Here is a 15,422-nt window from a genome sequence, read left to right as displayed (position 1 = left end):
AAAATTCCTCTTTTTCAAGCAGATTTTGGAACATTTCATGGTTTGCTCAAAACACGTTTTGGTAACTTCAAGATGGATTTCAGTGGGAAAGGGGACACAGTTAACCATTTTTCAGTTTATTCTGTTCACATTTAACAACTAGCATCTGGTTGAAGGTTCTGCAGTTTCTAAATGAACAAGCTCTGCCTGCGAGAGCTATCAAAACTGTGACCAGATATATTTGTCTGTGAAAATAATACATTGAAAAAGAATTTTTGCAGGGACAATTTTTGGACTACACTGGAACTAAAATATTGGCCAGACAACATTCTTAGATTTTTGCCTATACCTTTTTCTTAATAATGCTCTCTTCTGTAGGCATGAAGGAAAAAATCTAAAAAACTCAATGGGGTACTATTTCTGATTTAATTATATAAGTTTCCCAGTCCATACATCATCCACCTGTTTGTATATGGTATGTTCTTTTTAAAATACGTGATGGAAGTTAGCTTTGAAAATTGCATTAACTTAACACCATAATTTCCACTCAATTCCAAATTGCTAAGTCCTACCATATGGGACAAAACCAACCAATCTCAGGATTTCCAAAGGTCTGTGTAACTAAACTTATGTTTGCAGCTCAAGATCAAAAAAATGATATACCCAAGACATAAATAACATATTCAGGAGAATTAAACTTTACAGTATTTTAAATGATGCTATCACATCTTCCACCAAGTTACATTCTAAAAAAACTACAGTGAGGAACATCCTGGTGATTGCTTCTCCTTTTCTTTGGCTAAGACTTGTAAAAAAATACATAGTAGAGCTTACTTAGAGGTGCAGTTAATCAGCAGGTTAGCTGCAAGAGAAAATCACACTGCGAATCTTACAAATATGGCACTTCTTTAAAAATGTTTTCCTGCCATTGACCTCCATTTCTTGGCAAACTCAGGATCAATGTATTCATCTGCCAAAGGTCTACCTTCTTGCACTGGTCCCCAGTAGAGTGGTATGCAATTTAATGGGTTCTGGGCTTCAAAAGACTCTAACTCATAATCTGTGTTCTTGGGATTTTGTTGCTGTTGTTATCGCAACATTGGATTATATTTTTTGAGATAATTTGTTGGGCAGATGAAAATAGTGATTGATACTACTAATATTCTTTGATCCCTTCAGAGACAGGTAACTCTGACAGTATAGTATAGTGAAAAATGCATTTGATCAAGGGTAAGAAGACTAAGTGAAAAGCCCTTTCACCACATACTAACTGCAGATGCAATAAAACAATAAGAACATTCTAGTACACAGCATATGACATATAATTAAATATTCATTAAATGTGAATCTTCTGTACTGGCCAGAAAATCATGCTTTTAGTATTAACTTTAAGAGGTAGGAATTTTAAAAGAAAATTAAATTAGGAAGACATAAATGGAGGGCAGGTCTCTGTCTTGTTCATTTTTCAGGTTCTGTTGCTCAAGAAATACCTGTATATTTCTTCAATTGAGGGTAAAATCAACCTTGTGCATTATTGGCCCTGAGGCTTCTGAGCATTTGTAAGTCACCAATCTTCTCTTACCTCAAGGAGCTGACTCTTAGAGCAGGTAGCAGACACAGGGTTCAGGCAAATGAAATGTTAGCACCTGTAAATGGAAAAGTAGGCAGAAGTTACTCTTGGGCACTAAGCCTGTGTCTCTTCATCAATAATCATAATCTCTTATAACTGCACAACATTTTCTTGTTGTGCAAAACATTTCCACATTCATTTTCTCATTTCACCTCACAGCAACTGATGAAGAAACAGGAAGGGATTAGTCTATCCTAGATGAGAGAACAAGAAGGGACAGAAAGGATGAGAGAGAACTAACATTTCTCACATGATTAACTTCACAAATACTATGTGAAATGGTCATTACTGCACTCAGTTTACAGATGATGAAACTGAAGTTCAGAAAATGTGAGTTAACTTGCCCAAGATTGCACAGTACTTAGTACTTGACAGAGTGGGAGTCTGAAACCAGGGGCTCTGCTTGCTGGTTCATTGATCTATCTTTTCCAAAAATCTTAGCTTCTACAGGTTATTGGGATGGGAAAACCCAAACAGCTGATTGATTGGTCCATAAGGCTTGGTACAGGACAAATAATAAATGAAAATCAGCTGTCAAACTGACACGAGGAAATGGGACAAGCACATGGGATTTTGAGGCAGTCAGACTTGCCCTCTTGCCATTGGCCTTGGACCAGTTATTAAAAAAACTGAATATAAATGTCCTCTTAAGTAAATTAGGTTTATACTATGTAATTCACTGACTAAACTGTCCTCAGTTAAACTTTATCTAGAAAGTTCTGCTCCATTATTCCTTATCTATAAAGGTAGTATGCAAAATGATAACATTTTTTTCCAATGTTTAGATGATCAAAAGATGATGTTATAAGCACATGATGCTGGAAATTATCTCTGGGTTGGATATTTCTTGGATTCATGCTCTCTAGTTTTTAAAACACACAATATTTATCTATGTCAATTTCACATGACTTCAACTAACAACAAAAAGCACAAAGATTTTTTTGTTCTGAAAGACAAAACATCAAAACTAAAAAAAAAAGAAAAAAAAACAAAAACAAAACACAAATGTCCCCTGAACCCCCAAGCAAGTGTCACAGATTCAGTGAAAGACCCACTGATGAATCATACATCATTTTAATTTTAATATTTGTGCCTATATTCATGCCTTAGGTTCAGAGAGATGGAGCCTCCAACAGAATGGCAAGAACAAAGTCGAATAGATCAATTTATTGAAAAGCATAAGACCTCTGGGAAGTTTTATTAAAATGTCCAAATTTCCTAATGATTAAGAAAAGAACATGTTTGATAAGATGCCCTGTAAGAAACTCATAATCTGCCACCAGAAGCTAAACATTAATCATCTTTTAACATTATACTTTATTTTATAGTTTGGTAAATATTGCATATAGTCATTGTATCTCAAATCATCCTTACTATATAACATCAATGAGACCTTATTACCCCAATTTTACAAATATAGAAACCAAACTTCAAAGATCATGAAATGAACATGGAACTGATAAAAATTCAACTTTGGACGTTGCATGTCAAAACCTATTAGTATGCCTCTACTACATGGTGTGGCCTCCCAAGTGGAAGCAATCTACTTGGAGACAGTAATTTAACTTCAGGAAATGGAAGGTAAATATATAAAATTCAGTTGTCAAAGCACATTTGAAGTACATTTCATTTTGGGTTCTGTTTCACTAGCAAGCAAGAGAAGAAGGAAAAGACTTCACAACTGTGGTCTAACCAGAAGGTGACACATTACTAAGAGGAGACAGAAGGAGGGATCATTGCAGGGTTACCATAAACACTTTCTCAGATCTCCCCAGTGAAGTTTCACAGATGCAACATCCTTAGGCAAAGTGTTGAAACACAAGTCATAAAACAACAAGAGCCTGCACCAAAGAGTTTTTGTGAAGAAGACTCCACCGATAAATCACATCTTAAGTGGTGGAAATGCTTAAGTCTTCCAGCAAGGAACTTCTCCAGTCCTCTTCACAGGGTTGGAGTCCCATGTGTCCTCAGTAGCTCCCGGGTATTTCATAATGTGATGAAATTTTCCACAATCCATAAAGAAATCTGGGACAATTGGCAAATCCCACCCTAACCTCTCAGTAATGAAGTCAGATATCCTCAGCTGCCTCTGTTCACTTCAGGACTGCTAACCAGACGTGGCATGGCTACAGTCTTTGTTAAATCACCTTCCCCTCCAAAAAAAATGTCCTCACCTCCAGAAGTGATTTCAGCCAAAAATAATCTGTACAATCAAGCTCAAACTTACAAAAGTTCAGCCTATTAATTAGAATCTATGCAAAGCAAAACTCATGAAACTTAGTTGAGACTGCTAGAGGATTATTAATCATTTCTGTTGTATTTTATAAAACAAAGGACATAATACGTGAAGCTGAGACAATTGAGAGAAAGAGAGAAGCAAGAAAAATGACAGGGAGTAAAGAAAAAGGAGAATGGAAATGAAGGACAAGGGAAGTGGAGAGAGCAGAGAGACCTGTTTCAACAGCTTTTTCACATACCATGGTACCTTGAATCGATCACCACACCCCATGAAAGACAAGTTTTCTGCAGCATAACCCTTAACATGATGATTCTGATATAATGAACAGAAGGTCTAAGTGGCATTAGAACAGCATAAAGATAACTCATAATATGTGATATTTTTAAGTGCTATAATACAGTTGAGCAATAAGACAGAACCCTGTGAAAATTTCCATTACAGTAAATAAACGGGCAACTTTCTAACCCTGTTGTCTCAGTTGTTCTTTCTTGACAAGGTATTAATACAAAAACAACAGTGAAATGGAAAATGGAGGGCCTAGTTTCTGGTTTTAGCCCTAAAATCCTCAAATATTTTGATTCTAAGTTGTATGAAACGGACATTTTTGTGTTTATCTTGCCAAAGGTCTTGACCATGGTTATCCCTAAACCACTATGGAAAGAGAAAGAATTATTTTGTCTATATTTTGTGCATTTTCCTGTTTCACATGATAGCCAAGATAATGGTAAAATATTATTTTTTCTAAGATTTGGTTAAATTATATAATGGCATAATTTTAAACATGGAAGTCTGACCCCAGAAGCAACTGAAATGTTAAGAGACAGGCACTGTGAGACAAATATGGAAATGTCCTCCACTCCAGTCCTCAAATCCCACCTGAAGAACATTTTTAAATGTACTCTCTCACCTGCCACCCTAAGATACTAATCGAGAATACAACATATTCCATGGCTTATGAATGATTTGGTTGTCTCATTAAAGTAATGTTTGTCAGTATTTAATTGCTTCCCTCCCTGATTTTAATTTCCTCACCTGTCAGCATCGATCAGAGGCACTGAAATCATCTGACATACAGGCTGATTGTGTTAAAATTAATCAGATTTTTTAACACGTAAATTGCTTTGGCCTAAAGGTAATGCTCAACTTCTTAATGTGATATTTATAAGGGTCTATCAATGGAACTTAGAATGTAGAAATTAAACGAGAGACTTCAGGGATCCTAAGTGGAAAGATAAGTTCTTTGCCAACCATCAACACTGAACCTTAAAAGATCTGAGTGTGTGTGTGTGTGTGTGTGTGTGTGTGTGTGTGTGTGTGTTGGGTATATAAATACATATATGTATTTTTCTCAATCACAGAGTGCTCACTGAGCAATATTATAGTGCCTGCTAATACACTGTTTGGGGTAATCAGAGAAGAGTAAGACATAAAACTAAAAAGGTTTTAAACCCAAAAAGTTTGGACAACTAGATAAGAATTAATTAAGTTGAACTCACCTGACAAAGTAGCTTCCAATCTGGTCCACTCAAAAGTTACATCTTATATTTGCAATAGTTACCAGCTACATATATATGTTCTTTAACAGAAAAATGATGTAATTCTTCACTGCAACCCAGTGAGGTGCAATTAGTGTTATGACTAGTAATAATAATCCTCATGTTTGATGAAAGACAATGTTGAGGAACAGAGAAGTAAAGGGACCATTTCCTAGACACCTGATTAAGTGTAGACCTGGTCTTATAAAAGAAATAAAGCCAAACAATACAGCATGAACATTTTGGGATAGAGGAATAAATACACTGCAAATCCCCCACAGAGAATTATTCAGTGTTAATTCTTGTGCTAGTATCTATCAGAAACAGCATTTAAGATACTCAGAAAACCCTCAAATGCTACACTTTCTTACAAGAAATATATGATAGAGAAATACATTATTGTAATGAGTCCTAGCATCCTAAGATTATTGTTATGCATTTATGTTTGTATTCCTACTTGGAAATAGAGAAATATTCATTAATGTAATAACTGGGTCCCAGAAGTGAGTCCATACTAACACCACACCTATCTTTGAGTTATTCTGCTGATCCTAAGGCTTCTTTCTAAATTGAGCAGAAGAATGGGTGATTTTGGCTGGATGCAATGGGTGGGGTTGGCTGAAAGCAACAAATGCAATTTAGAGGTTGTTTCTCACAAAAACAGCTTGTGACAAAACATAAGCAAACCCCAGTGTGTTTCTTGTCTTTCTTGTAGACTTTGAGCCCTACTCAACCTTCAGGGTCTCCCCTGATGTGAAGTTTTCCCAGATCCAAAAATGTGTAATGAAGCAGCTTTCTTAAGGCCACCATAATATTCAGTTGTACGTACAGACCACTAAAATTACCACATTGCTTTACCACTTCTAGTTGATCACGCATCTTTAAGAGAGGTGCCTTGATTAACAGTTTCTTCAATCACAACCCCAAGTTCAGAATTAGTCCTTTAGTAGGATACTTTTTTAAAAAGTTGATTGAATGAGAGACATGAACAAGGCATTCCATGTACCTCCTATAACACCTAGACCAATGCAGACCTGATGAGATGTGCTTAGTAAATGCTTGTTGAACTGAAATTAACTGAACATTTAATTTTTAAAAAATGTACAGCTAAATTATTCCAAAAGTTATTAGGTGAGATATTCAGTGAGGAACAAAGCAACCTGCAATGAGAAAGACCTGAAGAGTTTAGAAAATTCATGTAGAGGAAAACAGTATCTATCAAGAAAGTCATGTTTAAGGGAAACAAATTTAGAGATGATGGGGATTTTTATAGGAGTATAAGTGTTGATAAAATCCAGAAAGGGAGGGAAAGGAGGGGGACAACTGTTGAAATAATGAATATTAAGCACCAACTACATGAATATAAAAGAAGAAAGGAAGAAAGAGAGAGAGAGAGAAGGAATCATTGGATATATCAAAGAAAAAAGTGTTCATCCAGATAAGTAATATGTATAGTGATTACCAGGTTTGGAAAGGGGGGTTGCAGATAGGAAATAGGCAGATATAACTTAAAAGATACAAAGCAGCAAATCATAGGACAAACAAGTTGAAATGTAATGTAAAACCTGGACTATAGTTAATAATAGTGCAATATGGGAGTTTTGTTAAACAGGTAGTTTGTAATCGTTTTGTCACAAGAGGAAAAATTAGATGACTGTGAGATGATGGATATGTTAATTTGTCCCACTATAGTAACCATCTTACTATACATGCATCTCATCATGTTGTATATCTTAAATATACACAAGAAACATTTTCTAAAAAGGAAAACTACATTCAAAAAAATCAAAAATAAATTTTTAAAAGTCATTTTACTATCCATATTATGTTTCAGCAAATGGGTTAAGCAATCTACACACATTTATCCTTTAAAATACTCTTGGAAGTCATTATCTTTTCCATTTTGAATCTGGGGAAACTGAGGCTTAGAAAGATGAACTAACCTAATCGTATTCACACTCATCTAATAAATGTGGTACTAAAAATCATAATCCAGCTTTAGATCCCGACCTTCTTACCGTTTCCTCTATGCCATCAGAAAAGGGAAATGGGCTTGAAGGAGGCCCAAAGAGTTAGATGGCATGAAGAAAATCCAGAAAATAAGGTAGAAATGGAGAAAGCACAATGTTTATGACCATTCATGGTTTTTCATAAGATGTAGGGTGCAAGGTCAAGTCTGAAGGAGAAGAGAATTCATGCTCTCTTCAAGTATCTGAGGACATCTCACATGTGAGCCATACTGTACTCTTCTAAGATACGCAATACTAGAAATAAGGACGTTCAAATGATGGGAAATTCAGTTTCAGGGCCATCCAAAGAAAAAGTTTAAAAATGAAGCTGTCCAGCAGTAGAACAAACTGCCTCACAGAGAGCCGGAAGTGTTCATGTTGAGGCCAAACAGCCATCTGTCAGAAAAGGCATATGTGCTATCTACCAGTGGGAGGGAGGCTGCAGAAAAAGATGGGCACTGGTATTCTGTGTTTCAGAGTTTAGCAGCACAGTAGTGGGAGAGAGACAACAGCTCAGATCTCTAGATAAAAATCTGAAGGATGCCCTCCAAAGGAAAGAAGGCTGGGTGAAATCCATTCAACACTTACTCGAGGCTTTTATGATTCACTAAGCGTGAGACAGCCCCAACCTTCGGAAGCCTGACAAGAAGACAGGAAACACACTGGAAGAGTTCAGTCAGCTACCAGTAGACTCATACAATGACTGGAACAGACGGCACCTAACAGAGAACGAATAAGAAGACAAAATGATTGGCAGAAACCAACAAGGGCAGGAAACATTATTTTTGTGGAAAGAAAAAGTCACTAGAGGTTCCAGGACTAGAGCTGCAAAATCACAAGGGTAAACTAAAGATTAAAGGGGATCGTTCCTCGAGGGAGGCAAGAAAGACATGGATGAAGAATCAGGAAGAAGCTAATAAAGTCTGACTCAGAAAGGTCACACGTGAAGACAAGAGAAAGGTGGGTGAGAGGAAGGAAAAGAGAGGGTCTAAGAACATCCAATATGTTTGAAAATAAGAGAACAATACAGTTGAGGCTCTGCAAGCCTCCTTTCACATTTTACCAGATTTACTCATAAATGTTCACACACAGGGCCCCCACAATCCCCAGCTCCCCCAAAATGCCACTCTAAAATGGAAGAGAGGTGTTAAAGGGAACATATGACATCTGGGTCCAATTCTATTGCCTTTCTCAGCCTTCTTCATTACAATTTCACAGTCTAAATAGTTTTACTAAAGAAGACAGATTCCCCTCCCCCAAATATTAACCATAATCAAAAGCAAAGGTAAAAGAAATGTTTATTGGGTAAACTTCCTCCTGAAGGATAGGAGAAGAAGGAGTGAGAAAGGGGAAGGGGGAAGAGAACAATGGAGGGGGTGTCCAGTGAAAGAACATATAAGAATAAGAAATGATGCCTGTGGGTGTGATTTTCTTTCCTGTGATTTCACTAATTTAATCTAGATGAAAAATGATTCCTTCAACCCAAACTCATGAATTCGTTCCTCCCCACAGATAAAACCTGAGTTTTATCCAGAAAATGAACAAGGAGTCAGTCACTGGATCCTGTCACTTTCCTCTCCATCTTGACAAAGAAAATACCTGTTGTGTTTAGAGACCACAATGGTTACTACTGAAAAGCAGAACAGAGTGGGTGAGTGAAAAGTAGGGAAATTGGGCAAAGTGTGTAATAGTTTGATAAAACAGAATTAATCCTAAATCAGTCAATATGTATGTATATTTGTGATCACCATCCTCAAGAAAGAAATTTGGAGGCTAGGTATGATGAACAGCACACCTGTAATCCCAGCAGCTCAGGAGGCTGAGGCAGGAGGACTGCAAGTTCAAAGTCAGCCTCAGCAACTTAGACCCTGTCTCAAAATAAAATGTAAAAAAGGGTTGGGGATGTGGCTCAGTGGTTAAGTACCCTTGGGTTCAGTCCCCAGTACAAAAAAAGAAACAAACAAACAAGTTTGGAAATATTTACCTTGAAATTCCTGAAACTGAACCAGGAATGAAAAGGATTCAAAAATAAATTTTTTTAAAAAAGGAATTCACTAACAACTGGGTTCTTGCCCAGCTTTGTCACTAACTCATGCTGCCACCCTAAGCAGGTCTCTTTCCACTCTCCTCTCCTGAAAAATAAAAGGACTAGATTCTTTTTATCAATTTTAACATCTTTATTGAGATATCATTGGCATACAAAAGTTACACAAAATTATACGACATGATGTTTTGATATAGGTATACTGTGGATTGATCACTTCTACCTTCTACAAAATTACCGTATTTTTGTTTGGTTTTTATTGATGCATTATAATCATACATAAGTGGGATTCATTATGCCTTATTCATACATACACATAACATAATTTCAAGTGTGTGTGTGTGTGTGTGTGTGTGTGTGTATGTAGTGGGGAGATTTAAGATGTTATCAAACTTCACATATTCAATAGTTTAACTATCACTTATTCCATGCTGTACACCTACCCATTGCCCTTCCCTCCAGCTCCTGAACACCACTCTCCTACTCTTTGCTTCTAAAAGATTAACTATTTAAACTCCATATACAAGTGAAATTGTGCAGTATTTTTGCATGCTTATTTCATGCTTATGTCACTTAGCATAATGTCCTCCAGTTCCAAACATGTTGTTGCAAATGTCAGAATCTTAATCTTTTTTTAAAGTTGAATAATATCTGAATGTTTGTGTATGCATGTGACTGTGTGCATAAGTATGTACCACTACAACATGTGAATAAAGAAAATATGGTACATATACACAATGAAATAGTATGCAGCCATAAATTCTTGTCATTGGTGACAACCTGGATGAACCTGGAGGTTACTTATGTTAAGTAAAATAAGTCAGGCACAGAAAGACAAGAACTTCATTATCTCACTCATTCTTTGATAGAATTTTAAAAAGTAGATTTCATAAACATAGTGAGTAGAACAGTGGTTTCCAGAGGCTGGAGACAATAGAGAGGGGAGAAGCTGGGGAGAGTTCACTCAATAGGTACAAAGTTATAGTTAGGAGAAATAAGTGCTGGTACACTCTTGTCCAGTAGGGTGAGTATAGTAGATAATGATGTGTTATATATTTTAAAAAAGATAGAAGAGAGGATTTTGAATGCTTCACTCCAAAGAGAAGATAAATGTTTGATGTGATAGAAATGCTAATCATCTTGATTAAATCATTACACATGTCAAAATACCATAATGTGCCCCCTAGACTCATACAATCCTTATGTATCAATTAAAAAATAAAACAAAACAAACCCAAAAGGGCCTGGATTCTATCAGTGGCTTCTAATGTGTGATCCACAAATATGAAGGGGTTCCCCAAGACTTTTCCAGAAATCTACAAGTTCAAAACTATTTTATCATAATGCTAAGATGCAATGAGGTTTTCACACTGTATTGACTGATATTTTTGCCAATGATGCAAAGACAATGTGGTTAAAACTGTTGGAGTTTTGATATGAATCAAGGCAGCAGTACCAAACTAAAGTGATAGTCATTGTATTTCTCACAACAGGACACATACAGTAAAACTGGACAGAGAGCTGGGTTTCACTTAAACTGTCCCTAATGCATTAAAAAAATATTAACAGTTATACTCCATGTATGTATGTCAAAATACATTCTAACTAAAAAGAACAAATATGAAATAAAAAAATATTAACAGTCTTAAATCTCTACCTTTGAATGCAAATCTTAATATTCTCTATGAGGAAATGGGAAGTATTCATGAAGTACCTCTGCTAAATACCAAACTACAAACGTTAGTTCCAAGAAATGCTGGATTTGATCGCTGCTAACTAACAGATCTTTCCAGGGAACATCGTTTTACTTGAAACAATGACTGACAAATTATAGTTGTTTAAACTTGGGTTTTGCCAGACATTTTCTTAAAAATAAACCATGAAAGCCTATCATTTAGAGGAAAACAACTAACAGGATTTGTTGCCAATAATAAAATTCAAGTTTTAAAGTGAAAATTATAATTTTGAAAACTTCATAAATATGTAGGCGTACTTAACATCTTCCTAATACCTCAAATATTTTCTTGATGAAATTGAAGGTAAAATTAATAAAAATTAACTTTTTTTCATTATAGAAATATGTCAATGTATGGAAGATCTGTAGAATTCAGTGAACCCTTATTTTCCAAATGACCAATGCATAATTCCACAAAATCGAAAGAGGACAGCCCATCAAAGTAAAAATTAGAACACTGGATTGAACAGAGCAGAGATTCAATGTGACTTCAGATTCCACACTGAAATTAACCTTTATAAGTTATGAATTTTTTTAGTAGTTGTCAAAACCATTTAAAAAGAAAATTCACAATTACCTCCCTTTTTCCTTTTTTTTCCAACCAGATAGCTGGATTTCTTTGTAAACTTGGATCAAAAATATGTATCCCAGGCTCATTAAATGTGGAATCCAGATACCACTTTTCTCACTGATTTTGTTTTTTAAAATGTACATATATTTTCATATACAGATGTTTTTCATTAAAATGTCTTTGATTTCTACTTAAAGTTCTCATATGGCATCTATCATTAGTCATAACCATAAATAAAACTCTTTTTGGATAACTAAAGTAATCTAGAGACATTGGGTTAGATAAGATTTCTGCTCCCTCCCTGCCCATCACTAACCTCTTTCAGTTCTAAAACTAATAGGAAAGATAAAGTGGCTCAGTTCTTCTTTCAGATCCTGCTACCTGTTCATCATTATGGAACCTCCAGGGAGCCCCTGGAAACACTGAAACATCTGTCTGACTTCACCATGAGTAGACCACGGGTTAGTTTAAAAAATTTTTTTATTTTACTGGTGCCTTCCACAGGCTAGGCAATGGTTAATATGGCACCTGGATCAGAATTACTACTTAGGGTATATTCTTGATGAAGATGCAAAATCTCTGAGCCTGTTTCTTTAATGTAAAATTAGAATGACAGTGAGACTACTTCATAAGAAGTTGTATAGATCCCATGAAATAATTTATTAAAGAGTTTACTATGTACACTGTCTAGAATATTGTAAGCACTCAGTAAATCTTAACCATTGTTATTGTAACTATGTTTCTTACCCCCAAAAAAGGGTACTTGCAATGTTCAAGGCAAAACAAAGGCAGTCTAACTGTATATTCTCAGAAGCTCAAAAATCTATCTCAGTTGCCAATTCATTTAGTTTGATGACAAAAGACAAGGAAAATTACCCAGGAGTGTTGGCTTCCCACCTCAAGATCAGAGGAATCAGTTTACAGCCAGGAATGGAATCAGGGCTATACACATGACCCAGTACTATCCAAGTTCCTAAACTTCATGTGACCAAATGGGCAAACAGTTCAGACCCAACATCATTCTCAGCACTGTGTCAACAAGACAGAGGATAACAAGGAAGTGAGGATTCAAACTGAGTTCTTGATTAGACAAAAGAGAAGACTTTTTCCTTTGGGCAAAAAGTCATATTTGGGTTTTTTTATGGTTACTAGGGATTAAAGCCAGGGTCTTGTGCTTAGGAGGAAAGCACTCTACCAACTGACCTATGTCCCCAACCCTGCTGTATCTTTTTACCTCACTTAAATTCCAGAAAGAAAAAAAGTCGAGTGAGCTGGTGCATGCCTGTAATCCCAGCAACTCAGGAAGTTGAGGCAGGAGGATCTCAAGTTCAAGGCCAGTTTTGGTAACTAAGCAAGGCCCTGTCTCAAACAAAAATAACAACAACAAAAAAAAAATCTAAAAAAGATGAGGTTGGGGGAAAAAAAGGATACTTGTCAATCTGAGGTCACAGAAAAGGAAAAAAGGATGTTTTCATATTACTAAGAATAGATTACAAGCAAGACAGAGGAAAGAAGCCTCTTGAAAATTTCCTTTAAATTAAAAATACATCCTGAGGAGCAGACACAGGCACATTTACCTATAATTTCTTTATAAATATATTGAGTTAATCATTAATTATATTGGCAAGGCCCAATTTCACTTTTAATGGAAAAAGCAGAATGCCCCTTTATTTCACTCTATTTCATCAACTTTAAGTATAACAACTTGAAGTGCAATACCTTTCTAGTATGATAAGACTTTAATGGCTGATTTAATAGAATGAGGTAAGTTATACTTCCAGCATAATGTATAGAAACCATCATGCCCCCTTAACAGCACTTGGATCTTCAATCAGGAAATTCAATTTTAGCTGCAAAACTATGTTTTGGCAAAAGTGCAATTGAACTCAGTGTACTTGTCACATTTCTAAATATACTCCGGTCACCATGACAACAAGGGAGACTGATGGATTGCTTAAAAGAGTACGGTATATTTAATTGTCAGCATTTTAAACTGACTCAGAAAAATGCTGTGTGATAGGTCTACTCACCATGGTTACTGCCAGCTGAGTCCATAATAATAAAAGGTTCACATACGCACATTACCAACGTGCGCACAAAGAACGTAAAAGTCGGAAGACCTGGTATTTCCAACCACGCCAAACACCAAACTTAAGGCTTTAGAAAAGATTTGTTCTCATTAAATTTTGAGTGTTGCCACTCCAAAACCTCTCTCCCAGCAGGGTCGGATGAATCCCAGGATCTACATCTACACTCCGGGCCATTAGAGCAAATATTAATTCAGATTCCAGCACCTGATTCCATCTCTTAGACGAAAGATAAGAAAAACTCAAGGGTATATTCTCCAGAAACATATCTGGAATAGAACATGAGAGAGAACTCTTTGTTCTTTCTTTTTACGCAGTCACGCTTCCACATGGTAACCTTCTAGGAGCCAATCATTTCCTTAACAAACACTTCCTGAGCAAAGATCTTATACAGGTTAGTGATAGAGATGCAAAAGTCATCCCTCAAGGAGCTAGCATCTTAAGACGAGAGGAAAACAAAAAATAAACAAATAACCCATTGAAGTGAAAGAAATAATCAAAATGAAATGATCTAACAAATCATTTCATTTACTATACACAGTGCTCAGCACATAGCAAGCACTCAGAAAATGTTCACCATTATTGTTAAAACTAAGATTATCTCTCACCAAATAGTTTGCAATGGAATAATCATGCATCCAGAGAAACTTTATTAAAACTAGACAGAATATAAAACAAGATCATTGGGGGGAAATACTGAAGGAGGATGTGCTACTTTAGTCAAAGATTAGAAAGACATCTAACAATATGACATTTAAGCTAATTCTTACATCATGACTTCCAGCCAGTTTAGTATCAAATCACAGGTAAGTCAGGTGCAGACAAAGTTGGTTCACACCCTGGGTCAAAGGTAGGACAGGGTGTCTAACAGTTTACCGAGTAAGTAAAGTGATGAGAGTGTGAGATAACCCATCTCATAGAGTTTTGCAGGCCACAGAAAGATCTTTTCAATGTTTTGAGACACCACAGAAGACTGTGTGTGATTTGGTGGGGAGGGGTGTTTCATGTGATCCAATCAACAATTTTAGATCTTAGCACGTGGTGTAGTAGAGCAGATCACAAGGGGAAAGCATAAAAATATGGAGACCAGAATCAAGGTAATGAACTGCAATTTGGATTGAGGTAGATGCAAAAGAGGAGTGAGAGCAATCAGAATTAGAGAATATTCTGGAAGGAGAACGAACGAACGAACACACACACACACACACACACACACACACACCCTGGTCAAGCATGTACTTTTGAGCATAAAGGTGGCAAAATCAGTGGACAGAGGCTCCATAAAACCACAGAGAACAGACTCATGACTCAGCAGGTCTAGGCAGGGTGTAGGATATGGTGTGTCTAGCAAGCACCCAGGTGATGCTGCTACTCTGTGGACCACACCTTGAGAACCAGAACTCCAGCAGAGTCTGGAGGCATGAACACAATTAGAGCCAGAGGGGAAAGTATGGCTTAGGGCAATAAGTACAATACCTGAGAAAGGAAAAATTCAAGAGATATAGCAAAAAAGAAATTACCCAATACTTGAAGACAAGTAATCTGTAAGTGGAAATAAAAAAGATGGTGGTATTGATTCTGAGCTCTCTTTAA

The 15,422-nt window shown here is 36.3% G+C and overlaps 1 protein-coding gene across 8 annotated transcripts in view; it reads right to left on the bottom strand.

Moving 5' to 3' along the window:
• Nucleotides 1–15,422, bottom strand: part of Lpp (LIM domain containing preferred translocation partner in lipoma) — a 651,895-nt gene that overhangs the window by 483,841 nt on the left and 152,632 nt on the right. For all 8 annotated transcript variants that reach the window (XM_047563184.1, XM_047563190.1, XM_047563192.1 and 5 more), the window contains one exon: nucleotides 1,562–1,625. The gene's annotated coding sequence lies outside the window, so the exon portion shown is untranslated. The remainder of the gene's footprint in view (nucleotides 1–1,561; nucleotides 1,626–15,422) is intronic.

The sequence above is a fragment of the Sciurus carolinensis genome, chromosome 9 (assembly GCF_902686445.1).
Source record: "Sciurus carolinensis chromosome 9, mSciCar1.2, whole genome shotgun sequence".
Taxonomy (NCBI): domain Eukaryota; kingdom Metazoa; phylum Chordata; class Mammalia; order Rodentia; family Sciuridae; genus Sciurus; species Sciurus carolinensis.
This window is presented reverse-complemented; position numbering and strand designations above follow the sequence as displayed.